Source organism: Callospermophilus lateralis, chromosome 20 (genome assembly GCF_048772815.1).
Source record: "Callospermophilus lateralis isolate mCalLat2 chromosome 20, mCalLat2.hap1, whole genome shotgun sequence".
In the NCBI taxonomy this organism is placed as follows: Eukaryota; Metazoa; Chordata; class Mammalia; order Rodentia; family Sciuridae; genus Callospermophilus; species Callospermophilus lateralis.
Window position 1 is genome coordinate 19,596,951 of NC_135324.1, and position 26,299 is coordinate 19,623,249.

The window sequence follows — 26,299 nt, forward strand, 5'->3', positions numbered from 1 at the left end:
AAAGGAAAAATCAGAGATTTGCTCCGGCCACCCAAGCCCCTCCTCTAAAACGCAGACGCCCAAGAAATCGTGCGGCCCACCAGTCACCTGCCCAGGAGCCTGACGTGCTCACGCTCCAGGTCCCGAGACTCGGTGTGACTCAGTTCCTGTAGCACGTGCCGTTGCTCCAGGGTGCGTTCAGGGGGGAAGGGAACAGCGCTGTGACGGACCTGTGTCCCAAAGCCATGGGTTCACGTGCCACATTTACATTACAACAGACATGTCCAGAGTCCCCGCTGGAGGACCCACACAGGGCTACGGCCCTGGTCAGCGGTCACTGCTGCAGAGCCCACATGCCACCCAGGTCCCCGCCACCCCCCACTCGGGCACAGTGACACAGCCTGGGGAGGGACAGGCTCTGGCCTTGGCAGAGGGCAGCCCCGCGGAGAAAGAGAGGCAGGGGTGGTAGCGAAGGCCACGTCCTGCAGTCCAGGTCGTCCGGGGTGCAGAGGCTTGCGGAACGTCCCCCGGGGGGACCCGGGCCTCTTTTCTCAGCCTTCAGTTGCTCTCCTAGGGGGTGGGGGAGGGGAGGGGAGTGACAGGTGGCCTGAGGACTGGTGTCTTAATACCCTGACGTGCACCGCGGCCAGGCGCGTCTCTGGGGCCCTCAGTGACCCTATCGGGGGCCGGTGGACGGGGGATTGTGGGCCAGGCCCTGGGGACCCCAGGAGTGTGTCAGCCTGCAGGTCAAGATCAAGAACACACTGCTCAGGGGCTGTCCAGTGAAGATGACTGACCGGGGGAGACAGGGCAGTGGGGGAGGAAGAAGAGGAGGGGCCAGGGAACGTGGGGGACAGCCACACTGTCGCCCCTGGAAAAGCAAGTTCTGTGCAAACGCTCCACACGGCGGAGGTTCTTCTGGACGCTTACTTATCACACAATGGTCCCATGGTGACCAGAAGGGTCAAGGCTTTTGCCAAAAGACATCGGCGTGGACCCTGGGCCCTGCGCTTCACACTGGTGGACCTCATGACCAGGAGGAGGCCCAGGAAGCCCGGAAACTTCTGAGATGCAGGGGGACGGCCAGTATTTCCTGAAATACGTTAGAGGAGGGCAGGAGGCGTGTCCCTGTACGGCGGGCACCAAGGTGTGGGGCTCATGCCACTGCCCCAGATGACCTCAGGTGACCCCCCGAGGGGCCCCTAAACCACAGCGTCCCGGGGAGAACTTAGTCCTTTGGTTCTTTTGGTCTCCATAAGTAACCCTCGAGGACCTACTTATTGTTAAATGTTTAGCATCCAAGTCCAGCTCTGCCCTGGAGGCCACAGAGAAGGAGCCGGGCCTGGGTTGGCAGGCACGTCGTGACAACATCAACGCCACCATAATGTTCCACTTCAGGCAAGGAGCACTGGGCTTCCTTTCACAGGAGCCGTGCAAAGCGACCCTTTGAAATGTTTGGTATACAAAGTCAGAACGTGGGAGAAAGCTACCTGACGTCCTGGTCCCACAGAGCTGAGATGCAGGGAGGTGGGCCAGCCCTGATCCGGGGTGCGCGGCAGCCCCTGGGTCCCAGGAGACCCCAGCGTCCCTCCTGCAACTTTCCTCCCACACTGGGGACACCTGGGATGATACCTTAGGACCCCGAGAGACTTGCTCCTAACCTCCTCCGTCCAAGAAGGGACCCAGGGGACAGCGCAGGAGGAAAACACAGCCTGGTGTCAGGTTCGAGGGACAGTAAGTTTGAAGCCGAGGGCAGAACCGCGTGGCCTCCTGGGAGCGGCAAGACCCTGGGCCCAGCGCTTCACGCAGGGGGGCCTCACGAGCAGGAGGAGGCCCAGGGGACCTGGAGACGTCTGGTGGAGAAAGAACGCCGGGTCTTTTGCCAGGGCCTAAAAATACAAGGCAACGAGTGGGACCCAAGGTGGACCCAGAAGGGTTATTTTTAAAATCAGCAGGAATAGAATGGAAGACCTGATTTCCAGTCTGATGACCTTAGCCAAAGCCCTCCACTATTTTACTTGAAAAAAAAAATGCTGTTTAAAAATAAAACCCGGTCTCATCCCACTCATAGATCAGGAGCCAGGACAGTCTGCTGACGGAGGCTCTTGTGGTTGTGGGGACGAGACCCGTGTCTGCTTTCTCTCCCTTTAGGGAGAGGCTCAGGAGCCCCGCATCACCTCTGCCGGCTCCCTCCCCTCGGGTCCTTGTTGGAGTCTCTCTCCTTGCTGCCTGAGGGAGGGCTGGGAGCGAACACCCTCTTCCTGCATTCACGGAGCTCCTGGGAGGCGCAGGCCCTCCCCCCTGCAGAAGGAGCGCGTTCGTTTGGGAGGTGCAGGTCCGAGTCCCTGGGGGCTGGCGGGGACACGGCGAGGGGGTGGCCCTGCTGAGGGCCAGTCATCAGCCCCACCCTGGGCACTGCCAGGTGGCACTCAGTCTTTGCAGGTGGCTGGAAGCCTGCGGCTTGTGTTGCTATTCATGTCCAACCTCGGGTTTCCAAGCGTGGGGATCACTTTCTAAAACCATGTGCACAAAGGCCAGCGTATCTGGATTCAGCCCTGGACCGCCAGGTGGCCGCCTCACCTTGTGACTAAGCCGTAAGGCGGGGGCTTGAACCCGTCACCTCACCTGGAATGAGCACTGGTAGGAGGACTGGCATGGAGGCCCGAGGCAGCAGAGGGCTGCTCACAGTGGCCTGCAGAGAGAGGGAGGGTGTGACAGACGCTCTATGTGGGGACAGGCAGGAGCAGGCAGTGGAAGACCCCGAGGCAGGAGGCTCTGGACGGTGAGGTTTGCCAGAGAAGTCAGATGCAGGGAGGTCGGATACAAGGCTCGAAAAGCAAGTGAGGGTCGAGAGGGACCGAGGTCTTGACTAGGAACCTGAGAAATTTGTGTTATCTCAGGCAGCGTGGGTCTGGAGGGCCGGGACAGGAGTCATGGAAGGCCTTTCCAACAAGCTAATCCAGGTGCAGGGGAGGGGAGCCGGAGGGGCAAGGCCTGGAAAGGCGGTGAGACCCAGAGCAGCCACCAGGCCACAGCGTGCTGCTGCCGAGACGGCCCTTTGACCTCCAGAGCTGTGAGCTAAGCAAACATCTTTTCTTCACAAAGTCAGCCTGCCTCAGGCATTGTGTCACAGTAACGAGGAGGGGTTAATGCAGAGACTGCAAGAACATGACCTTTCTGGGGTTTTTTTTTTTTTTGCTCCTGGCTAAAGGAACTAAAGGGAGAATCAGGGAAAGGAGAGGACACTTGCTTGGAATTAAAGAGACCCTACCTAAAAGCACAGGTCCCATCCCGAGCTTCTCTGTTGCGAAAGGGAAGCTAAAGAAGAAGACCAGGAGAGAGTGGTAAAGTCGCGAACGCCAAGCCTTTCTACCCGGCGTGGCTCCTCGCGAGCCTGGACGGGGCTGGAGAAGAGGACGGGCGGCCCCAGTTACCTGCCAGGCCCAGAGACAGCTCCAGATCCCCCGACGTGCAGGGCTCCGGGCAGCTGCGCCAGGCAAAGGCCGAGATCTGCACCAGCAGACAGCTCTGCACCGGCTGTCCACAGCGGCCAAAGACCAGCAGCGGAGCCCAGAGACCACTCAATATTCAGGCCACCGACAGGAAGCGCCCGCCTGCTCCAACCCGGGGACAGGGGAGATGACGCCAGGACCCTGCACCTAAGCCCCACTTCCCGTCCCCCGCTCTGCCCCCACGTGTCCCCCAGCGTCCTGCCAAGGACAGGCTGGGCATGGCTTATCACAGGCTCTGGTCTCACCGGCCATTCCAGCCTGCTGGCAGGAAGCAGGACCGGGCAGTCAGCGCCTCCGTCTCTGCTTGCTGCATCCTGTGGGCGGCAGAGTCCGCGAGCTGCTGCGGGCACTTCCTGGGTGGACTGGCCGCGGGCTGAACCTGCCAGGGCCTGTCCTCACAGGCGAACTGGGGCCGGCCGTCCCTGTCTAAGGGATAGGGGCACCCAACGCGTCCAGGCCCCCCTGGCTGCCGAGGGTCAGGGCCAGCCTCTTCATAGGGGGTTCCTAAACTCTCCGGCATTGGAGGGGTTCATGCAGCCTGGGCCACGGCAAAGGCCCAGGGGCCACAGGAACAGAACAAAATGAACCTGTGTCCCCGGGACTCCTTTGGTCAGATTCCCCCGCGTCGGGGCCTCAGGATGCCCTCGCATTTAGAAGTGACCTAATGACCGCTGACCGCCCCTTCCAAAGGAGACACCAGGAACTCCTGGGACGGTTCTGTACGTCCCCGAGCAGAAGGCCACCCACACAGTGAACAGCACAGGGGTGTGGGGGGCCCGCGCCGCGACGCTCAGAGGTGATAGCTGTGACCTAATAGTGCATCCTCCTCTGAACGGACTGACGTGGTGGCCACTGGGGAGGTGGGCCACGGGGGCTGCCCTGGGCCTCTTCCCTGTGGCCCCCTCTCTGCTCTCTCTGCCTCCTGAACCCACCATGAGCCGACAGCTCTCCTCCGCCCGCCACGTCCGGCCGCCATAGTGTCCTGCCTCACCTCGGGCCCAGAGCCATGGAGTTGGTCCAGCCTCTGAAACCAGGAGCCAGAATAGAACTCTCCCTCCGCTCGGCTGCGGTCCTGTCGGGGGTCTTGGTCACGGCCACACAACGCCGAGTGACAACGCCCAGTAACTCGGGCAGGGAATGGCCGACCTTGTGAGAATCCCCGGGGAACAGTGCGGGTGAGTGTTCGCGGTTCAATAAGGAAAGGGACCAGCCCATCACCTGGCCTCAAATGAGGCTGCAGACCCTGACCAGAGGTCACTGCCGGTGGTCACCTAGGCCCCAGGAGAGGTAGCAAGCAGGTCAGAACCTCTCGTCCCGTGACCTGGAGCTTGGCCATCCCCTGTCCTGGAGAGCTACGTCAGCTCCAGGGCCCGGCTGCTCAGATCCAGATCCCCGGCTGCTGAGGGCTGCGGACAGTGGGGATCGCTCACTCATCACTGGGGGTCACCACCCAGGGCAGCCTTGCAATCCCCGTCCTCTGCAGTCCGTGACGTCTCCTTGACCAGAAAGAATCCTCTCGTCTAGAGAACGCATCCGACTGCGAGTTGGGCAAGACTCTCCGACGATGGGTTCAAATCCTGGCTCTACGCATCCTGGCTGTGTGGTCGTGGGGGACTCTCTAGACCGTCCGGTGCCTGCTTTCTGTCTGTGAAACGGGGAGACAGCAGTGCCCACCCCTCAGAGGCTGTCCATGAAGTGCCTGCTGGATGACCGGCACCCGTGATGGATGGTGCTGCAACCGGTCACCCTGCATTACCCCTGGGGAGAGCCACATGTCACAAAACAAATGACCTGATGTCCAACAAATTTCCTGCCCGTCCCATGAAGTCCCCATCGTCATCGGGGCCTCCAGGAAGTCTGCCCTGGGGCCTGTAGGGGACGGAAATGTTATATGGTGCACGGCAATAAATTGGTACACAGATTGGGTGCTGCCTGGGGTTTTAAAAATTTTTTTTATTTACTTATATTGTCAGTACTGGGGATTGAACCCTGGGGTGCTTTACCCCTGAGCCACGTCCCCAGCCCTTTTTTATTTTTAATTTAGAGACAGGGTCTTGCTAGGTTGCTGAGGGCCTCACTAAGTTGCTGAGGCTGGCTTTGAATTTGCAATCCTCCTGCCTCAGCCTCCAGAGGTGCACGGACGACACCATCACACCCTACTTGCCTGGTTCTTTTCAACTGGTAGGATAACCAAGAATATTCATGTCTTAAACACACCAACACTGCCTCCAGGATCCCAGTAAAAAATTGAAAGTTGATCTTTAGGGGAAAAGGGGTATGTGTGCTGGGTGCTCATCAGCTTTTGGATGCCAGGACCTCCTCTGTGGTCTCATGCAGCCACAGAGCCCCCCTTGCCTGCTTCCTGCCCAGGGAGGCAGAGCTGGCCCTCCTGCTGACCTGGGTGGCTCCCCATGCCCAGTGAGTTCCCGAGCCCCGGCCACACATCTACAAGGACTTCCTTCCTTGATTCTCTTATGGGAACCAGCCGAGGTGACCCTTGTCTCTGTCTAGGATCACGGCCGAGTGACACTCTGCTCTGTGCCCAGACATAAAGACATGGCAGGGTGTCTAGGACCAAGGACGACCAGCCGTTCGTAGAGGTCCCACGTCCACCTCGTGGAGAACACATCCTGGGGCCTCTGTGCGACTTCGCCATGGAGAGGACCCCTGCCCAGCACGGCTGACCTTGCGGTATCCATGCTCCTAAGTCCCGATGGGGGTTCTGTCAGAACCACATGTGTCGTGTCCACCACAGGCCTGACCCTACTCTCTCATCTGAAGCCAACTCCCAAACAGCCAGGGGACAGCTCGCCCCACCCTGTGCTCTGTCCAAACCACAGTGGCGACCCGGCTCCTGCCGCCCTCGGGTTCCGGGGCTGGGCCTGCTCTGGCTGCAGAGGCAGGGAGCCAAAGGGGCCATCGGACGCCCTGGACCTCGTCCAGATCCCCTGCAGGAACCCAAGCTGTCATCACGTGCTGTCAGGGCACACATTCAGAGTCTCGGCCACGTCATGAGGCCGGACACAGGAAGCAAGCCACAGACCAAGGTCAACACGGGACAAGAAGACCGGGCAGGCTCCCTCTCTCCTGTGAATGCAAGGAGCTGGACGCTGAGACAGGCCATCATCCGCAGAGCCGACGCCCATAGCTGACCCTAGCTGCCAAGGAGCTCAGATCTGCAGGGTCAGAGGCTTGGAGCACACAGCTGAGTTGTTGAGGCTGGCCTTGAGCGTGCGATCCTCCTGCCTCGGCCTCCTGGGTGACAGGGATGACAGGCGTGTGCCACCGTGCCGGGACTCCAGACAATATTTTTAATGCCTCACCATTCTCACATCCTGGTCCTTTCCTTCCACACACCCGTGTGCACAGCCTTCAATTCATTCTTACCTTTAAAAAACCTACTTTTCCCCATCCAAGGAAATTTGTCTAAATAGTCCTGCTGCGACACCCCCTCGCCTCCTCCCAGGATTCGGCATGGTGGGTTCCATCAGAGAAACAGCCTTCGCCCGGTAGCAGAGCACATTTGCCGCACCCTCTCCATACCTGGAAAAGGACGTCCGACACCACCCGCGGGATCCCGCGGCCCTGCCTGGACGTCCAGTTCACAGGCAGCCCCTCCTTTCGCCTGAGCATCAGAACACACAGCAAGGCGGAGGTGAAGCGCTCTGCCTCCTGGTAGATCCCTGACTCCAGCTCCCCGGGGCCTTCCTGGCAGCCTCTCCCCAGCCTCTTCCCTGGGGTGGAGATGCCATTTTAAAATCAAGGTCCCGGGCTCCTCCCAGAGAGCTGTCCCTTAGGGAGTGGAGCTCTGGCTAGTTAGGCCTACTGCGGGCTCCACCCCAGGGAGACGTTCTACGACTAGAAAGACCTATCAGGGCACTTTGTTCTAGACTGATAAAAGTGTCATTTACTGAGCATTTGGCTGTGTGTCCTTCCTCCGCTGTGTTTGATTCTGCATGGAAAAAAAAAAAAAATTCTCCGAGGGAGATATCACTATGGCCAGGAGGACATGGGGCGCAGAGAAATCCATCAGCTGTGACGCCCCAGAGATAAAGCTCACGTTCTTGGCCACCAACACTGCAGAAGGGGGAGGCAGCCGTCACCTGAAACTCACTTTGGTAACTTGCCGATTATAGACAACATTGTAGGTGCTCTAGGCGGATCCGTCTTTAGAAACTTCAGCAAGCATTCCAAAGGTAGCAAGCGCATGAGTCAGCCTCTGTGAGGTTGTGCCTCAGTAACAAAATATCAGTGGTTTACAACCAGACCCCTCATTCCTTCTTTGTGTTGCTTGTCAGCTGCAGGCCAGCTGAGGCTCTGTTCCGAGCATGTTCTCCGTTCTGGGGATCATCCTGAGAGGCGGTGGGCATGGGGCAGTGCATTTTAAAGGGGGCAATGCAGGAACTTGCGGTAGCTCTGAAGCTTCTGCATGGAGGTAGCACATGTCATTTCCTCCCACCTCCTACTGGGCGAAGCCAGTCCCATGGGCAAACTTGACGTCAATGGGTAGAGAAGTCCCCTTCCTCGGGGTGGGCAATGCCCGTCAGGTGGCAGAGGGTGGAGAAGGAAGCTATTGCTGAAGAGGAGCAAAGAATGGGGAACGATGGTGTGGTGTGACCCACCATGACAACCGCGGGCAGAAACTCCAGGGTCAGACATGTCCACCTCCCACCTATGTGAGGGGACAGTAGCTACAAGCAACAGAGAACTCAGCCTGGCTTGAGCACAGAGGTAGATCTTACCGGCTTCGTGAAAGACGCGTGAAGCTTTGCATGTGGCTTGTCCTAGACCCGCCAAAGAGGCCACGCAGACCCGTGCCTCCTGCTGGCTTCACTCTTGAGTAGATGGGTGCCCACCCGGCAGGACTTCTAGACTCCTGACTCCAAACCAGCACAAAGCGTCTCTGACAGGTTCTGCACACGCCCAGGACTGACCCTGATTGGAGGGGTCTGGGGGCCAGCCCCTCTCCACCAAGCAGCAGGTGGAGGGCTCGGTGCTCCCACGGGCCAGCCCTGGGCCACACCTGCAGCCAGAAGGGGACCCTCATGCACCCCCATAGGCTGAGAGCATGGGCTCCTCTGAAATTCCCAGAAACCCCAAATCCCTGGAGCGTTCCAACGCGGCTTCCCAGCATTCACACCCACTCACAGGAACAGTGGAACAGACTCGAGACTCGTCTGGCACCTCTGCCGTGTTTACCCCGGCCACCATCTGCACGGCTATCTCCACTCCCCCTTTACAAACCGAACTCGGCTTCACACCAGACAATGGCTGAAAAGCTGATGTAAGAGATCAGCATTGACCGACTCAAACAGAGGAAATGCTAGAAGTGAAACCACTCTCGAATGGGAGCGTCACAGAGCCTCCCCATGCAGGTCCGGTCCCGGGCCTTTTCTGCCCAGGTTGATGCTCACAGACCATGTCCACGCCATAGAAGCTCAGCATACTGACACGGGGGGTGGCTTTAACGAGGGAAATCTGTGCTGTAAACTACTGGTAAGTTTTAAGTAAAATGGTCCTCGAGGAGATGCACATTTCAGTCTAAGCAGACGGCAATAAAATACCTTGCATGTCCGTTTCACAGGGCTGGTGACCACACCCCTCTGGTGTGTCACTTCTCCTGTGCTACCTAGAGTCGCGCTTGCTGCTGCAACAAATAGACCCCAGGTTTAAATGGTGCACGCAGCCTCCCATCTCGGCCCGAGGCTCTCCGCCCAGGAGGACAGGGGCGTCTTCAGTCTCAGCTCACGGGGCCCAGGTGAGCCTGGCGGCCAGGCTGTGCTGTGCGCTAGGATGTTCAGCGGCAGCCCTGGTCTCCTCCCCGTAGCCCCCTGGCCCCAATGCCTCTGAGTGCCCTGACCAAGGCGCAGCCTGACCTTGGGCCCAGCCCTGGGTGACCTTGGCTGTGTCACCATTTCCAGGTGATTCCGACATGTGATAAGGGTTGAGAACCGAGGCCCTCGTCATCTGCCTCTCGGAGAGAGCACGCTGGAGCCACAGCCCTGCCCAGAAGCCTGGTCAGCGGCAACGCCGATAGCGTCCACTCTGCCCTCGACAGGAGGAGGACTGGCCACCACGCCCGCCACCCACATAACAGGGACAGGAGCGCTGGAAACCTCGTCCCTGGGTGAGCAACTGTGGCACACAGAGGGGAGCAATCACGGGGGTGGACAGAGGAGGACCGGTCACCACCCTGCTTTCCCCTTCGGCTGCAGGTCCCACCCCTCACATTGGTGGCAGCTGTCTGGCCGGCTGAGGTCACAGGCATCCTCCCTGTGGACACTGTCTTTAACCAGAAGTGGGGGGACTCGGTCCTTCACCCTCATAAGCCAACTCTCCACGAATGGGCGCCACGGTCAGTGCTTTAATCCTTGAGGTGATCTAAAAGTGGGTGCTTAGGACAGAACGGCTTCTCACGGGTCACCCTGGCTCACTTCCTGTCTTTCCAAACTGCGAGCAGAGTGGGGGCACATGCCCAGGCACCTCCCAGCTGCATGACCACCTCCGCCTCAGACCCGGGACTCACCCAGTGGGCACCACCTCCCTGTGGCTGACCACCTGCCGTGGACACGACCACTTCATTCAACAGACACATCACTTCCGTCGTACAAAGAGCCGGGGGTACGGAGACAGAGGTGTCACAGGGGACAACACACGTCCCACCTCTTGCTCCTCCACTGGACAATGTTCACCAGGACCAACCTTGTGCCCGGCCCTGGCTACAGCTGGGGATCACCACCACCAGCCAGAGGCACCGCCGGCCTTCGGAGGCCATGGACTGAGGACAGAAAGGGAAGCCTGGGGACACGGGAGAGCAGCCCGGGCGGGGGCAGAAGTCAGGGCTGACTCCCAGATCCCGTGACCAGGCTTCCCAGGCCGTGAAGTGACTCCCGGCCTCGTCCCCAGTCCCAGAACCGCCATTAAGGGCAGCCAGCCCTGGAAACAAGGCCGCTCTGCGCTGGGGCCAGCGTAACGTCGGTGTTGGAATACCTGAGGGGGGTGTGTTTGTGGGCACCGGCCCCCGTCCCTCTCCCTCCTGACCTGACCCCCTGCCTGTGCCGACAGGCCCTTGCCAGCAGTTTGAGTTTGTAACCCAGGATTGGCCTCTCGGATCCTCAAGGCACTAGAGTCAGGTACCTGCCCCCCACCCCACCCCCCAGTGCCTCTGGCCTACGTCCTCCTGTCCAGCTGGGGAGCAGGGCCAGCCTGCGTGGGAGCGTGGGCAGGAGCCCAGAGCGTGGGCTATAGAGAAAGTCCCCCACGCTGTTGCCCTGCAGAGCTGGTGTCGTGGCCTCGGCCACCCCCGTCTCCATAAGGACTTCAGCCAGTCACTCCCGAACCCTCCCGAGCCCAGGACGCGGCCACCCAGAGGAGGTCACTCAGAAACACCCCCCACCCCGAAACTCACGCACAAAACACGGGATTGATGTCACACTCCGAAGAGCCGGGCCAGGGGAGGGCCACCAGGAGCATTCTGAAGTCCCTGGAAAGCACCCGCGGGGACAGAGGGGACCCCGCAGGTTGCTGGAGGAAGAGGCCCCACGGACAGGGCTGGCCAGAGCGCAGGACTGTGGAGATGGAGCACAGGAGTAATTACAGAGGAGTCCTCCCTCCACCCAACCCTGAAATTACGGTCAGGTCAACCAGGAGGCGCGTTTCCGGACAGAACGGTCTCTCGCAGGGTCACAGAAGGGACGGCCACGTTTTTACTCTCAGTGAGCAAGGTCCTGGGTCTCTTCGAGCATGAGTGTGGGCAGCGTGCATCCTCCACAGCTTTTTTTTCCGGAAGCATCTACCAGCACCTCCAGTGATCCGGGCCATGCCATCCGATGGTGTGACATAAGGCACTGGTCACCTCTCAGGAGGGCCAGCTTTCTGATTGGCTAATATTCCCACCTCACAGGGACTCCGCGGCCTTCCGACCAAGGCCGCCTTCTGGGAGAGGTGGTTACGGGGTTAAACTGTGCAGTCCCCACGAAGCACTGGTGAGCGGTGACGAAAGGAGGGGCTGTTCTACTGCGGAATCAAAATCCCTGGTAAATCAGATGCCACTCGCATCCAGGGACGGCTTCCAAAGCCAGGGCCAGATGACGATCCGAGACGTCCTGGGCCCAGAAGTCTACCTACAAACAGACAGCGGCGCGTCTGACGGGACCGTTTTACAGAGAGGACGACGAAGCTGTTTTCGCTGGGGGAATCAAAAAGGCTTGAAGTTGGAGTATTTCTGAAATTCCAGTCGAGGCGGAGGCTGGATTGAAGTCTCTACCATGGGAAAGAAGGAGGGTTCCAGGCGGGCAGTCCACACAACTCCCCTGGACCCTCTAGGCAAAGCACCTCCAGACCACCCACATTCCCACCTCGAAACCGAGCCCGCAGAGAGGAGCGCTCCACGCAGGCCCGTCCCAGTGCCCAGTTTCCACGCCGCCCCCTCCCCAGGCCCCCTCCCCAGGCCGCACTTCAAAGCACTGGGCTTGGGAGGACCATCTAGGTTTTTAAATCGGACCTTTTTTTTTTTTTTTTTTCCTGCAGACCCATAAAGCCTTTTATTTCCACGCGGGGTCATTTATAAATAGGACACTGTATTAAACTCATAAAGATGTGTCACAACTAACGCCATCTTTCCAAGGGCAGAGAACGGGTTCTTGGGCTCAAGGTCTGCCTGGGATGGGCCACTTCCAGAACCTGACCTGAGCGGGCGCCACAGGACCTGTCTCGTGGCCGTTGGTCTGGCCGGCATTTCTCACTCTTCTGCTCTCTTCCTGGCCCACATCCCTTTCTGAACCGAGAAGGAAAAAAATTAATTTAAAAAACCCATCCAGGTGGCCTCTGTTTAAAATGTGCCCTGGGGACACCAGGCACAGCCCACAGTGCCTGCCCTGGACACTGGGAGAGCAGAGGAGAAGCAGGAGGAGGGCCGGTCAGTGCGTTCAGACTAGGGTGGGCTGATGGGGACGTGGGTGTGGTGACCCAGTCATGTCACCTCCGAACGCTCCCGGGTCAGCGCAGGCACCCAGGGGGACACTTCACGTCCACACCACAGCGACACGGACGTAGCCTGTCAATCACTCGGTGGTGACGGATCACGGCCCTTCCTGGTGAGGCACGTCCTGGGAGCATGAAGGGGGACGAGACGGGGACTTGTCCTCAGGCCACCTCCTGCAGCCCTGGCTCTCCTGCTCCTTGGAGGCCGTCCGGAGGCGTGTGGGTCTCGGAGCGAGTTCTAGCACCGAGTGCAGGCCGTCTGTCAGGCAGTGTGTCCTCTGCCGAGCAGAGGAAGTAGCCTGTATCCTAGCCAGATGTCACCATCCACTGTCTCGCCGGCACCCCCTTCAGGCCTGAGACCCAGTCGGACCTCTGCAGCCAGAGCTGGGTCTGGACCGTCCCCAGAGGCCCTGTGTTGGAGGCTGGGTCTGGTGTGGAGCTATTGGGACCTGTAAATGGTGGGGCCCACGGAGGGTTAGGGTCACTGGGGGCGTACCCTGGAAGGCCCTGTGGGACCCATGGGCCCCCCGTGAGCAGCCCTGCTCCGCCACATCCCCACCACGTGCCCTCGGCCTCGGCACCCGAGCCGCACCCCTCCCGCCCAGCAGAGGTGCACCCGCTCAGGGGGCTGAGCCAGGCTCCTGGCCCTCCAAAGCCCTCCACCCGGCCTGCGGGAGGCTCTCTGCCGGCCTCCGTGTGGGTGCCTGGGCCTCTGCCCTCGTCGGCCACTCTCTCGGAGGCTGCGCTTCATTTACGACTTCCCTGTTTCACACCAGCCAAAGCCCAGCGACGGGCCCCTGGCCAACCTGCTGCTGCTACGCCACCTGTCCCCAGGCAGCTGTCCCAGGTGGCCCTGCGTGGAGTGTGAGCCAGACGCCCACCTCGTAAACCAGCAAGGCTCCCCCACCCCACCAGCCACCCTCCACGTCAGCGGGCCTCACCCCTCTCCCCGGCACAGGGGCCTGGCCCAGCCCCTCTCCATTCCTAACACCTCCTGAGGTGCCTCACCAACTCGGGCTTCCCGGGAGGTACCGAGGGTTCCTTTGCAGAGCCCCTGACACAGCGAGCTTCGATGCACAAATGTCGTGGTTTCCCCGGGCGGGCGAAAGCTACACTGGCACCATGCTAGTCTGTTCAGTGAGCAACAGCGTTATGCATGAAAGGGACTGGACGAGTCTTATTTTAAAAATATGTGGTTGCTAAAAAATGCTACCGAGCCTCTGAGCCTCCAGGGGGTCCGCAGCTCTTTGCTGGCAGGTCCTGCCCCCAGGCTGATGGCCGCTGCAGGCTGGGCACCGGAAGCAGTTTCCTAGAATAAGACGACAGAGAGGTTTGTAGCGCGGGTCAACTCTCACGAGAGATTTCTCTGTGGCGTGCGAAGCCACATACCCATGGTGGACCGTCTTTCCAAACTGGGGCCCATCTCCTCCAATCTTGCTGCTTTATCAGCTAAGTCCCTGCCGTCATCCGGGCAGGTTCCCCATCTGCCACAAGAAGCAACGTCTCCGCGGTTAAGGTCTCACCAGGAGCCTGCAGCGCTGGGCCGCGCCCTGGGGCCCCAGGGCCAACTGCAGTCCCCCTCTACTCCCTCCACATCCGCAGGGGCTAGGGCTGGACCCGCGTTCTTCCAAGCTCTCCTCCAACTCTCCGTTGAGACCTGCTCCCGCGAGTCACAAAGGTGACTTGCCCTGTGGCCTGAGAGGATGAGCAGGTTCAGCCTCTGGCCCTCGGCAGAGACGTCTTCAGACCCACCTTCTGGATCCCGTCATCACAACAGAGAGCCTGCCATCCTGCCACAGCCTTCGCTACCCCCTGGGGCTCTCAGGGGACACTCCAGGAGCTCAGCTGTGCAGAGGATGCCCAGGGTCCCAGGGGTCGGCCCAGGTACCCTTGCAACGCCACGTGAGGAGAAAAACCCTAAGTGCGTCACAGAGAGGCCCGGGAGGGTCTCAGGCCCCTGCCAGGCGAAGGTCTTCAAAGTGGGCGCAGAGACAGGAAGGCCCCCCGGGAGGAGAGGCTGGGAAGAGAGCCGGAGAGACGCAGCGGCTCCGTCCACAGCTGAAACGGGCAGGCTGCCAGCACAGGCGTGAGCCAGCCCCACGGCCACCTGCCACCAGTGTCCCAGCCACGACTTTCCCACTCTGTCAGAGGAACGCACGCTCCTTCCCCGAGTGCTGGGCGGAGAGCGGGCGCTGAGTTCTGAGCAGGCGGCCTGGGCGCTGCCAACCGCTCCCAGGGGCTCTTTAGAAGGACCAGTCACAACTACAGGAGGACCAAAGCCAGGCACCTCAGCCCTGGAGAGCCACGGTCAAAGACGGACAGCACACGGCCAGGAACCAAAGGTGGCATTTCTCAAGAAGCGCCCAAGTACAGGGACAAGGGACCCGCGTGGACCCTCTCCAAGTAAGGAACGGGACGCCCAGGATCTCGTCAAGTGACTTCCAAAGCGGAAGCCGTGATCTCCTGGGGGCCCTCAGCCGGGCAGGCAAACCGCCCAGCCCTGGGCCAGCCCCATAAATGCCCCTGTGCCTACGCAGGAGGAACGCTCCCACCGTAGCCGCAGCCCGTCTCCCTGTCACTAGACGGTGACAAGCCCACCGTGTTGTGGGAAGGCTGGGGACCCACCGTCGGCCTCAACATCCTGTGTCATCACTGTCCCGCGGCTTTCCTGAGGTCCACGCGGGACCCAAGGGCTTTCAGTCCACCTCTCCAGTCGTCAAGCCCCGCCTGGCAAGTCCACGAGACCCACTCCTGACCCGCGTCCAGAGCCGCGAGTCCTGCCAGGAGCCCTCTGGCTCCTCCTCTGTTTGCCTGGGACCTCTGGTGGGCAGGGACCCGCGCCCACACTCTGTGGGCAGTGGAGTCGGCTGCCCAGGAGCACCGAGGGGCAGAGCACAGCAAGGCCGCTAGTTCCTCTTCAAACACGAACGGAATTAATTGAACTCAGTGGGAGTGGACGTCCACGCGATGTCCTCCACTGGAGCCTTCCAGCCCTAGGGGATGGGGTTCCGTTCCCAGTCTCCGCACCTGGTTTGCATTAATTTATCGGAATCTCGGTTCCGGGTTTGCACGGCGCCCGACTGGATGCAATCAGTCCATCTGCCACGGCCTCAGATGCCCTTATCTTTCCTGAGTCATTGAAGAAACCCCGCTCTGCTGTCTGGAGATCTGTCTCAAGGCTGGCAGACTGCGTGATGCAACGCGATACACCAAGCCCCATTCGACGGCACAGCTGTGATGTCACGGAGACGCTCCACCCACACTCCACTGTCGAGGCAGCCCTTTCCAGTGCGCTTATCTGGGATTTTTATAAAAACCGTTCTGGCTGGAAAAGCGCACGGCGGCAGGTAAAGAGCAGGGCGCACAGCAGGGGTGTTGGTGTGCACCCTGGACTTTGGCCCTAGAGGAGGAAGGACCTCCGTGCACCACCCATGGGACATCAAGAGACTGGTTGACATGCCTTACATCAGTCTGCCAGACCTCGGCCTCCCTGGCTCTCTCTCTGCCCAGGGCCGGTCCAGTCCCTCCCCAGCCCTTGTCCACTCAGCAGAGCCTCTCCCATGCTGAGCTCTGATGAAGAGGTCCAGAGCTGGACCTCTGCCGAGGTCACTGCCTTGAGCACCAGTGGAAGATGGGCACTGGCATTTCCAGAAGGACCTTCTGAATCAGGAGGGGCAGAGGCGTAACGATGTCCAGCATCCGTCTGTCCAGGCCACTTGGAGATTTATAAACCCAAGCAGTCCCTGGCCCCGGGAAGGCCATCGGGGGGGCAGCTCGGTACCTGTCCCTGAGTCGGTCACCGTGCTGAGAGCTCCGCTGTGGCCAGTTCCTCAGCAAGGCAGAGGGTAACCAGGGGGACAAAGTCTCGACAGCCCACAGCTGGGCTCCGGTCTGTCGTGGCCCAACAGCCCCGTTGGAAATGAGATGGGCAGCAGCTGTCCAGCGAGGAGAGGGGCCAAGCTCAGGCGGAGACTGCGGGAGGCCCTGGGGTGAGCCCCTGCTCTGCCACCCACCAGCCGTGCGTTGGTCTGAAGCCGGCCAAGCCTGGGTTCACCCTTAAGACGCGCCCCTGGGGGCTCTGCAGAGGCAGACGGAGGCTGGGGGAGGCACACAGCGGGTGTGGCACCTACAGGCTCCATGGCGGGCTGGCATCGCAGGCAGAGGGGCTCCATCTTTGAGGTGGGGTTATTCTTGTTGGTGATCCCACCCTGAGTCCCTGTGGGGGTCAGAGGGTGCTGAATCCACTTGGAGGGTCCAAGGCCTGTATCTTGCTTTCCAGAGTCTTCTCTGCTTCTTTGTGCCCCCCCCACCCGCTCAACCCTGCCTGGACTCCCCCTTAGTGCTGCAGACCGCCGGGTTCCAGTGAGACCCCAGCCACCCACCCCTCCTGGTGGCTGCTGCGGTGGCCTGCCTCTCAGGCCGTGGAGGGCACTGGACGGCGCTCACCTCCCGACTCCCGTCTCTTCTCCATGGGCTTCTGGGAGACGGAAGGGGTGTTGCCTTGCATTTCCTGTCTCCCCCGCAGCACCCAGCACAGGGATCCTCCAATCCTGTGCTTCCTGCAGCGTGCCCCCAGACGGGCACTGGGCACCTGCTGCTGCACCCCAGAGCCACCAGAGCCCCAGAGCCGCCGGTGACCTGGCGGTTGATGTGCGTGAGCTTCAGGAAGCCCCGCTTTCCCAGACCTCGGCCCTCTGCACCCTCCTGGGGTAGCTTTTCCATGTCCAATGCCACGGGCACCACCCTGTGCCATGATGGATGCACTCCTCCTCAGCCTGGTCCTGAGTACCGACACCAGGTACGTAAGGAGTTTGACAAGGCAGAACGGAATATCGCCCCTTATACGATTTGAGGGTCTAGGTGATGATTGTTTTTTTCTCGAACACATCAAAATAAATAGCCATTAAAGTGACATGTTTTTCCATGTATCGTCTATAACCTACTGGGTGCCACCAGGGCACGTGGGGGGCACGTGGCTGTGGACCTTCTGAAGCTGCGTTAGAAGGCGTCACCCGAGTGCCCAGTCATGTCCCTGAAGGGCTCCCACCTGCACAGTGGCCCCACGGGGTTACGCATTAGTCCTCAGAACTGAGATGGTCATGGGGTCTGTCCCTGCACCGTCCCTTGATAACCTGCTGAGTCACGTGGCCTACGGGGGGCTCACTATGGTGGGCTGGTGAGCTCGCCCGGCTCCATCCCAAGTCAAGCAAGGAGACAGGAGACCAGGAAATGAGCGCAGAGGCTCTGGAGGCCATGGCCCGGGGCTGACGTGAGACTCTGTTGAGCTAATTCCATTACAGCTCCTTCTCCCTCCTCTTTAACCCAGGAGAGAACAGGAGCTGAGACCGCCTCCCAGCTCTGCAGGAGGACAGGAGCGCAGGGTAAAACCTGCCCACAGCTGGGGCTGGACGAGGATAAAGTGGCGCTGCCCGCCAGCCTCCCCAAAGCACCAGGGACAGCGGCAGCATTGGGAACGTTTAATATGCGGAGGGCACTGACCGTGTGGGAGGACTGCGATTTGGTCCCTTGATCCTCACAGTGACACGGTAAAGAGCAATCTCCTCATAACCATCTGACGGATGGGGAAACCGAGGCAGGATGGAGGCGCTTGCTCTGAGCACCCCTCAGTGGGCGGAGCCTGGGCATGATGCAGATCCTGTGGTCCTAGAGAGCCACACAGAGCTGTGGCCACCCACCCTGTCCACAAAGCCCCGCGTGCAGACTGGGCCACTCTGGGCCATGCAATGCCCTCTGATGGGGACAGCCTCAGTGTCCTTGGCTGTGCAGGGAGGGACGGTTTTACAGGCCTGCTTCCGGAAGGTTCCACCACCTCTGTACACGGCCACCCTGACAGTAGGCGTCTGGGGTCTGAGTCCTGGGGAGTCCCTCAGACCCCACGGAAGCAGTTAGGCCACTGGGGTCATGACCTGGAAAGGAATTGGTACTGGCCTGGAGGACCAGTCGGTTTCTGTGAAAACATGTTGTTTTAAAAACTGGCCCCTGCCCCTGCTCTCTGGCTTCCTGCCTGGACAGCTGGTCTCTCCCTCGAATACACTCCCCCCGTGATGCCATCTGCCACGAGGCTCCACCACAGCCAGGGGAAGCCCACGGCATGCTCCTGGATCTTGAGAACTACCAGCTAAATCAACGACTTTTCTTCACCCAGTAGCCAGCCTGGGGCATTTTGTTATAGCAACAGAAACTGGACCAATACAGGAATCAGAGTCCTATTGCTGGACCGTGGCCAGCATGGAATGAGGCTCCTCATTCCATCAAAGAGTAGCTGAGCAAAGGTGAGCACCCGGGACCGGCAGCTGCTGACACCATCAGCGGTTCCGCTTTTTATTGAGTCTCCGCGTCTGCCCGAGACACCAGCAAGCAGGGGAGCTTGATCCTCCAGTTATGCGAAGCACGTCTGTGCTTTCTCCAAGTGTTTTTGTTTAAGCACACGTGAAGCATCAACCAAACGTACACACAGCTCGACAGCAATCGCAGGGGGAAGGCCACCCTGCTGCCCCGGGAGCCTGAGCACTGCCCTCCCTGTCCGTCAAACAGGGCTGTCGTCCTCGGCACTGGGCACACGGGGGCCTGGGAGTGCTCTTAAGAGGCTGTCCGGTGCCCGGCAGGATGGTCAGCTGAGATTCTTGGAGCACCTGCTCCTGGACAACCAACCACTTCTCTGGACATTGACTAATGTCCCTCGTGGGCACAGTCACTCCGGGAGGAGGACCAGGGTGCATCTTGACCATTCTGCTGGTCACCTCCTGGCTTCCTGGAGACTCTTGCCACCTAAGCATGTATCCCTAAGCATGACCATTTAAGTTCTCCTGGCGAAAGGAATTCTTTATCAGATAATTCAATCTAGTAAATAGGACCCCCAGTCACGGCCCCCTAAAATGGCCTTTATTGGTGAGGTGACCATGTAGGCAACTGTCCAACCTGGAGGCACAGGCGTGAGCCAAGACCGACCCTGGCAGGCAGTTCGAGCGCCCTACTCCTAAGGAGCTCTGTTGTGAGTGATCTTTGCCCACAGCCTCACGGCTAGGGGTCCCTTCCCACAAGCTACCTGTCCCTGAGTGACCGAGGACCATTAAAAGCAGCACGTCCATCTGGGCATGGCGGTGCTGCCTGTGGTCCCAGCGGCTCGGAGGCTGAGGCAGGAGGATCCCAGGCTAGAGACCAGCTTCAGCAGCTTGCCCAGTCCCATCCTGCAGTCGCACCCCCAGACTTCCTGAGAGCAGCTCACTGCAGGCTACGTGGTATGCTGCCGCCCCAAATGTCCGTGTCTGCCCACGTGTAGGACTGCCTCAGGGTTCCCTGGGACGCGAGGACTCGCCATAAGGCACGACGACACCACTGTCTTCTACCTCGCTGCACATGCTTCCGATACTGGCCAAGACTTGCTGAATGGATCTTACGATCTTCGTTTTGAAAATGCTACTCTGTGAGATCAGGTTAAAAACGGATTTCACGAGGAAGAAGGAGGTGCACGAATGACGTGATCATCTCAGTAAACCAGGTTATCGCGGAAAACGGGTTTTGGTCCCAAGATTCCCTAGATAGTTTCTGTCAAGCGCCCAACAGCAGGGAAAAAAAACACTGTTTGACCACTTCTCTCTGACTGCCCAGGACCAAGATGGACCAGAGAAGGAGGAAAAAAAATCTTAACAGATTAGAAATGACTTAATTACCAAAAAAGATATCCACCTTCTAAAACCAAATAAAACCCACATAGAGACACAGACAGACAGACAGACAGACACACACACACACACACACACACGCTTAGGTCCTGCTGATGAGCTGAGTTTCATTATTGATCCATAGAGCTATAGACTGAAGCCATTCACGTCAGGAACCTCAGCAAGAGCTGAGCAGGTGAGAGGGTGCCTGAGAGAAGAGCAGATCTCTGGTGGCAGATCTAGAGGGAGGGAGGGAGAGGGGAAGGAGACAGAGACGGCCGTGGCCTTTACTGTGGTGTGCAAGGTAACTAGACGATGCAGCTGGAAGGGGCAGCTGGGGTGTCCCACTGTTCTCCACATCCCCTGTGTGTTCTGTCCTGTAGCCAAGACGCCCTTTCTGTCTGCTCCAAAGCAAGCCTTCCTGAAGTCTGCGACATCTGACACCCATCCAGGGTCTCAGGCTGGTGGACACTGGCCTTGCTGTATGCACACTGGAGAGTGGCTGTGGGTGGACTCCTCCCAGGATCCTGCAGCCAGCTGGGCTCAAGGTCTGCCTGTTGTGAAGCCCATTAACTTTTCCACCACTCAGAGGGAAACATGAATTTCAAAACAGTGACGCTTCAGGCAGGCGCTAGCATGCCCAAGGGGAATTGTCTTCTGTGAACTTTCCCAGCAATACCGAAAACTGAACCTCCCGATGATGGAACTGTAGGCAGGTAGATTTCTCCATTTCCCACCTTCATGTTGTACAGATACACGCCGCCTGCATTGCTGAATTTAAGCCCAGGGTTTGACTGATACACAGGGCTTCACGAAGAAATCCTACACTCCTCCTCTTCGAAAAGTCCTTGGAATGGCCCGATTCTTCTAGGAAATGCAAGCGCGACTCCATGGCTTATGATGTGTGTGTGTGGTGTGTGTGTGTGTGTGTGTGTGTGTGTGTGTGTTATTTTTCATTACTAATTTTTCAGACTCAGAAAATTTAAAAATTGCAGACTCATTAATACCCCCCCCCATACACACCTATTTTCTGACATTTAACAGTACGTAAAGCACCGTCCCTGTGCCGGCCACTCTGAGACATCATCTGGTTTAAATTGATGAAAAACATAGGCAATAGCTATGGCTATTATTGTGTTCTTCACCGTTGTCATCACTGATATCCCTTCTTGGGGACTCTGTTCTGGTTAAGAGCCTCTGACATTAGACCCTATGTAAGCCATGGATCCCTGGTGAGATCTAGAGGAGTCACTTAGCCGCCCTTGGGCTGGGTTTACCACTCGACCATAACAATGCCCCTCAAGTGCCTCCCGAATGCAGACAGTGAGCTGGCCACTCTGCTGGCAGCCGGCAGGACGGCGCAGCTCCAGGTGAAGTGAGGTGAAACTGCTCCTCTTCCCCTCCAGACATTTGGTTTGGAAGCTCCACAGACCCATTCCCTCCAGGACAGGAAAGAGCTACCCGGGATGGCTCAACCAGCTCTCCTGGAAGAGCCTGGGTCTGCACTCCCCCCGGAGGGGCCACATTCCAGACACAGGCGTCTGGGTACCAGCAAACAGAGCCCTCAGTCCGCAAAGTTACAGCAGCTGGCTCTGGTGTGTTTACAAGTCCTAGCAGATCCCAGGAATGCTCCGGATAATTATCACCCCACCCAGAGGCGCCCAGCAGCCCAACCCTCTCACATCTGGAAGATGGGAGACATCCAGCGGACACACAAAGGAGAGTGGAAGGAGACTCCTCTGGCTGCTGATTCTGGGGCCCGGGGAGGATTGAAGCCAGGGCTCTCCTTTTGTGAGCCCGAGCAGCCGGCTCAGGAGCATCTTTCAGAGCCCAGGACATCCAGTGCCCAGGGGAGTTTTCCTCTCGGCCAAACGCAGCGGCACGACTCAGGATAGGAGCTAACTACCATCTTTATTCTCCTCTCTCCAGATGAAAATGGAAAGTGAAATACTCTGGAGAATAGACAGGGAGCGGCCCGCGCGCGCACACAACCTCTCCGACCTCGGAGAGGGTGGGATCCGACTCGCCTGTTTTAGAAGGGCGACGGAACCCAGCCCTTGGCATCCTCTGCAAACGCAGGGGATCTCCCCCTCTCCGCTCCGTGCCTTCGGAAACTGTCTCCGGCCGGCGGATCTGGGATCCATCAGCTCTTCCCTCTGCCTCCCACGGACGCACGGCAACCGGAGCACATGGTCCCACCAGCGCCAACGCCTCCAAACCGCCAAACTTCCTGTCTCCGTCCCACCCAGGCGACCCGAGTGCCCCGGAGCCAGCTGGAGCGCCGCGCCCCGCGCCCCGCCCGCGCTCCACACCTGCGCTCGGCGCCCAGGGGACCCTGGGGGCGCCGCCCTCGCCGCGCGATCGGGGCACCCGGGGCGGTCGCCCACCTACCTGCTCGGCTGCCTCCTCCCTGGGGCGCGCGGGGCTGTCGCTGCCACTTTATTGTCTGCGCTGCGCCCCGCGCGGGACCCGGGGGCCGGGCTCTGCGCCAGTCCCGCAACTCCGCGGCGCGCGGCGCCTTCCCCGGCCGCTGCCTCCCGCCGTCCCCCGCTGCGGTCTGCCCGGGCGCCCGCTGGACACGCGAGCCACGCGGCCCGACTCCCCGGCTGGCTGCGCGGCCGGCGCCCGCCGCATCCCCCGGCCCCGGGCTGCGCTCGCCCCGCGTCCGCGCTCCGGTCCACGCTCACGGCGGCGCCCCGGTCAGCCTCCCGCGCGCGCTTCCGTCCTTCCGTCCTGCCCGCTCCTCGGCTGTCAGCCGCGGCCGCCCGCTTTCTCCCCAGCTGCCCCCGCCCGCCGCCTCTCCGGGGGCCGGGGCAGCCGCTGCCAATGAGGCTCTGCTGATGCGCTGTTCCGGCCCCGTCATTGTATTGGGAGGGGAGGGAGGAGGGAGGGGAGGAGGGAGGGGAGGAGACGGGGAGGGAAGGAGGGAGGGAAGGAGGGAGGGAGGGAGGGGAGGGGGCGCCCTCTTCCCCGCGCTGGCCTGCCCAGACAGAGAAAGGCGCTGGGCCTGGGGCGCGTGGCCTGCCATCCAAGAGGAGGGAGAGGTGGTCACCCGCTGCGCCTCTCCTTGTCCACTGCGGAAAGCTCTGGGAGGGACTCGGTTCCGCCTCCGGGCTTCCAGCATCCAGGGCGTCCAGCATCCAGGACCTTAGGAAAACGGGAGCCAGGCACCTGGGGTTGAGGGGGGCGCAGGCTGTGAGAGTCCCACCAACCCAGTGGATCTGCTCCTTGAAAAAGAAAGAGGAGGGGGCCGTGTCCCTCCCATGGGGCTCCTACCAGGCCTCAAACAGCTTTCCCCAGACCTGGGAGTTCCCAGGCTCAGAGAGGTTGACTCAGAATAGCTGATGAGTGACGGGCAGACACCAGCAGACCCCACCGCTTGATGTGGCACAGAGCGGCATGCAGCCAGTGGAGCAGGAGGGAAGGGGGCAGACCCTGAGGTTTTCTCTGTTCTCCCCAAATGAGCTGAGGAGCCGGCCCAGCCCCCTGGGACTGCTGGGAGAAGATAGTCCACAGGCCTCACAGGACTGTCCCTCCTTCCAGGGCTCACTTCTCTACAATATGAGCCTATCTGTTTTTCAGAGTAATTCCATTGTCTAAAGTAATCATCTTGTGACTACACAATTATACAGCCGTGCATGTCGCTGACCTGTTGATTGATCCAATGTCAACAGTCTAAAGCAACCCGTTCCTCTGACCCAGGTTGGGCCCTTCCTTTCTCCTCCTCCTCCACCTCCTCTTCCTCTCCTCCTCCTCCCCTTTGGACAGATCCCCAGCCTACAGAAGCTATGGAGCAGTGTGTGACTGGTGTGACTACTACTTGGTGTCCCAGGCCCCCGTGTGCCGACTAGGGACAGGAGGAGGCCGGCAGACAGCCAGGTGTGAAGTGGTGACAGCTAGAGGTGGCGTGATATGTGGTATTACACGTGTGTCATGTGAGGTTAATTAAAGTGGCTTCTGGTGTCGGACTATTTGCTTTCAATTAAATAGAATATATTGGCTAACGAGCTAGCATTTATTGAGTGGTAATTGCACCCACTGAGCTAAGTCAGCACGGCTCTCGGCACCATCTCACTGGCCTCTCCTGAGAGAAGAGGGAGGGCCGGCAAGCCCCTCATGGCCAGCGTCCACCTTTGCTGTTTGGGCATCTGGCCTGGTAGTGATGGCTCATTCAATGTCAGTTGATCCCTGTCTTGCTGAGGAAGCGCATGAGGCTGAAGGAGGCTTGCTGACCGGCCTGAGAGTGTGGAACTGTAGGCAAGGCGTGACTTTGAACTCCCTAAGCATCGCACAGCACTGCCTACATCACGTCTGTGACAGCGCATGCACAGGTCAGGGAGCAGTACGGAGCAGTGGCTAGCTCAGCCTCACCCAGGCACACAGTTCTGATCCTTGGCAGGGTCACTAGGGAACAGCAGGAGACTGTAGGGCAAAAGCGGGCAGCGGAGGGATGGATCAGGCAGGCCGGTCATGTGTCTGGTAAAGGTGTGGGGGAAGAAACCAAACCTACCTGCAGAAGATAACATGAAAACAGAAGAAAGGAATGTCAGTAGGTGTGATCAGGGTCCGTCCTACTAACCCAGAATCCTCCATAAAGTGTGGGAAATCTCACCGAGGTTTAGTGGAGCAAGGGTGACTCCGGCTTAAAAATGGAGGCTCCAGGGCTGACCTGCCTGGGTGTGAAGCCGGCTTTCCTAGTTGCTCCAGCTCTCTGGGCCTCACACGCTGCTTCTGCTACACAGACAGGGACGGTGATGGTAATAACGCTACCTCTTAGGATATGCTAAGGACAGAATTGGCTCCTAGTGGAGAGCATTCAGCGTCCTGCCTGGCCCACGGCAGATTCTTAATAAACATTAACTAAGGCATTAAGTGCAGGGTGGCTTCCTTTCCAACCTCAGTCTTCTGATAAGCAAAAATGTAGTGAAATACCCCAAACAGCAAAATTAAAACCACAACCCAGTACAACTCGCAAAATGTTTTACTTCTATCCTAGTAGAGAATGCTTAACTCTGACTCTGGATTAGAGTTTTCAGAGATTTAAAAAAAAAAAAATACTCAAACTAACAATTATATTAGTACCTCTTGAGCATGGGGTTTGGGCATCAGGATATATATTTTTTAAACTCCAGGGGTAAAAATCCAGTCCAGATTTCGACTCACTCAAATGTCACTGTGCATGGGAACCACCTGGAGCCACCTTTGGGCCACCCGCTGGCTTGCTCTGTTGTCAGGAGGGGCTGCGCCAGGGGGAAACAGTGAGCCCTTCCTCTGCTTTCTGAGGTCTCACTCTGGGCTGGGCAGCTCTCAAAAGAACCCTGCAACCAATGAAATGAGGGAAACGGGTCCTGCCCTCTAGAAATTCAAATTTTAGTTCATCTGAGACAAACGCACATGGATAAAATGACACCCAGGAGCATGAAGCGGGGGACAATTCCACCCCGAAATGTAGAATTTCCAGGTGCAAATCAGCCTCCCTCACCAACTGCTCTTTCCTAGACAGAACGTCTCGGATGCGAGACGGTGTTCAAAATCCCTGGACCCCGGCTTCAAGCCCTTGGTCTCCATTTGGCACAGTTGAAGGAGTGGAGCGTTTCGTGTGTTTGTTTCCTTATTGCTGCTAGAGATGGATGTAAGATCACCGGGTGAGTTTTTGACAATACAAAGTAATACCTAAGGCAGAAACGGAGCAGACCCCACAGGCTCACCGTCCTGCCCGGACCCCTGGGTGGTGCACACTCCCACCTTTGAAAGGCACGTGCAAACAGTTCCCGGCCGCCTGCGAGCCCCGTCCTGTAATGTGTTCGCTCAAGCCTGCGAGGCTTCCTCGACTTTTTTTTTTTTTTAATGTACAGTTTTAAAAGCAGGGTCACAGAGAGGCCACGCCATTCCCACAGCACTGGGTCTCCTAATTTACGTGGCCTCCCTCACCCAGTCGCTGGAGGAAGGCACCCGTTTTCCCCATTGCACAGGAGGGACGGTGACACCCCCAGGGAGGCGCTCTGAGTCACCCTCCTGCGCTAGCTACTAAGTCGGGGCGAGAGCCCGATCCCAGCCCTGCCCACCTGCCGGGAGACTCAGCCTGGTCGGCCACTCTCGTCATGAATGCAGTGGCCTTGGCAGAGCTCCCTGGTTTCTGAGTTC

General features: G+C 59.1%; 1 protein-coding gene across 1 annotated transcript in view; it reads right to left on the minus strand.

Annotated features, from left to right (window-relative positions):
• Positions 1-22,953, minus strand: part of Frmd4b (FERM domain containing 4B) — a 188,133-nt gene extending 165,180 nt beyond the window's left edge. The window contains exon 1 of the mRNA XM_076841118.1: positions 22,547-22,953. The gene's annotated coding sequence lies outside the window, so the exon portion shown is untranslated. The remainder of the gene's footprint in view (positions 1-22,546) is intronic.
• Between the last annotated feature and the right edge of the window lie 3,346 nt (positions 22,954-26,299).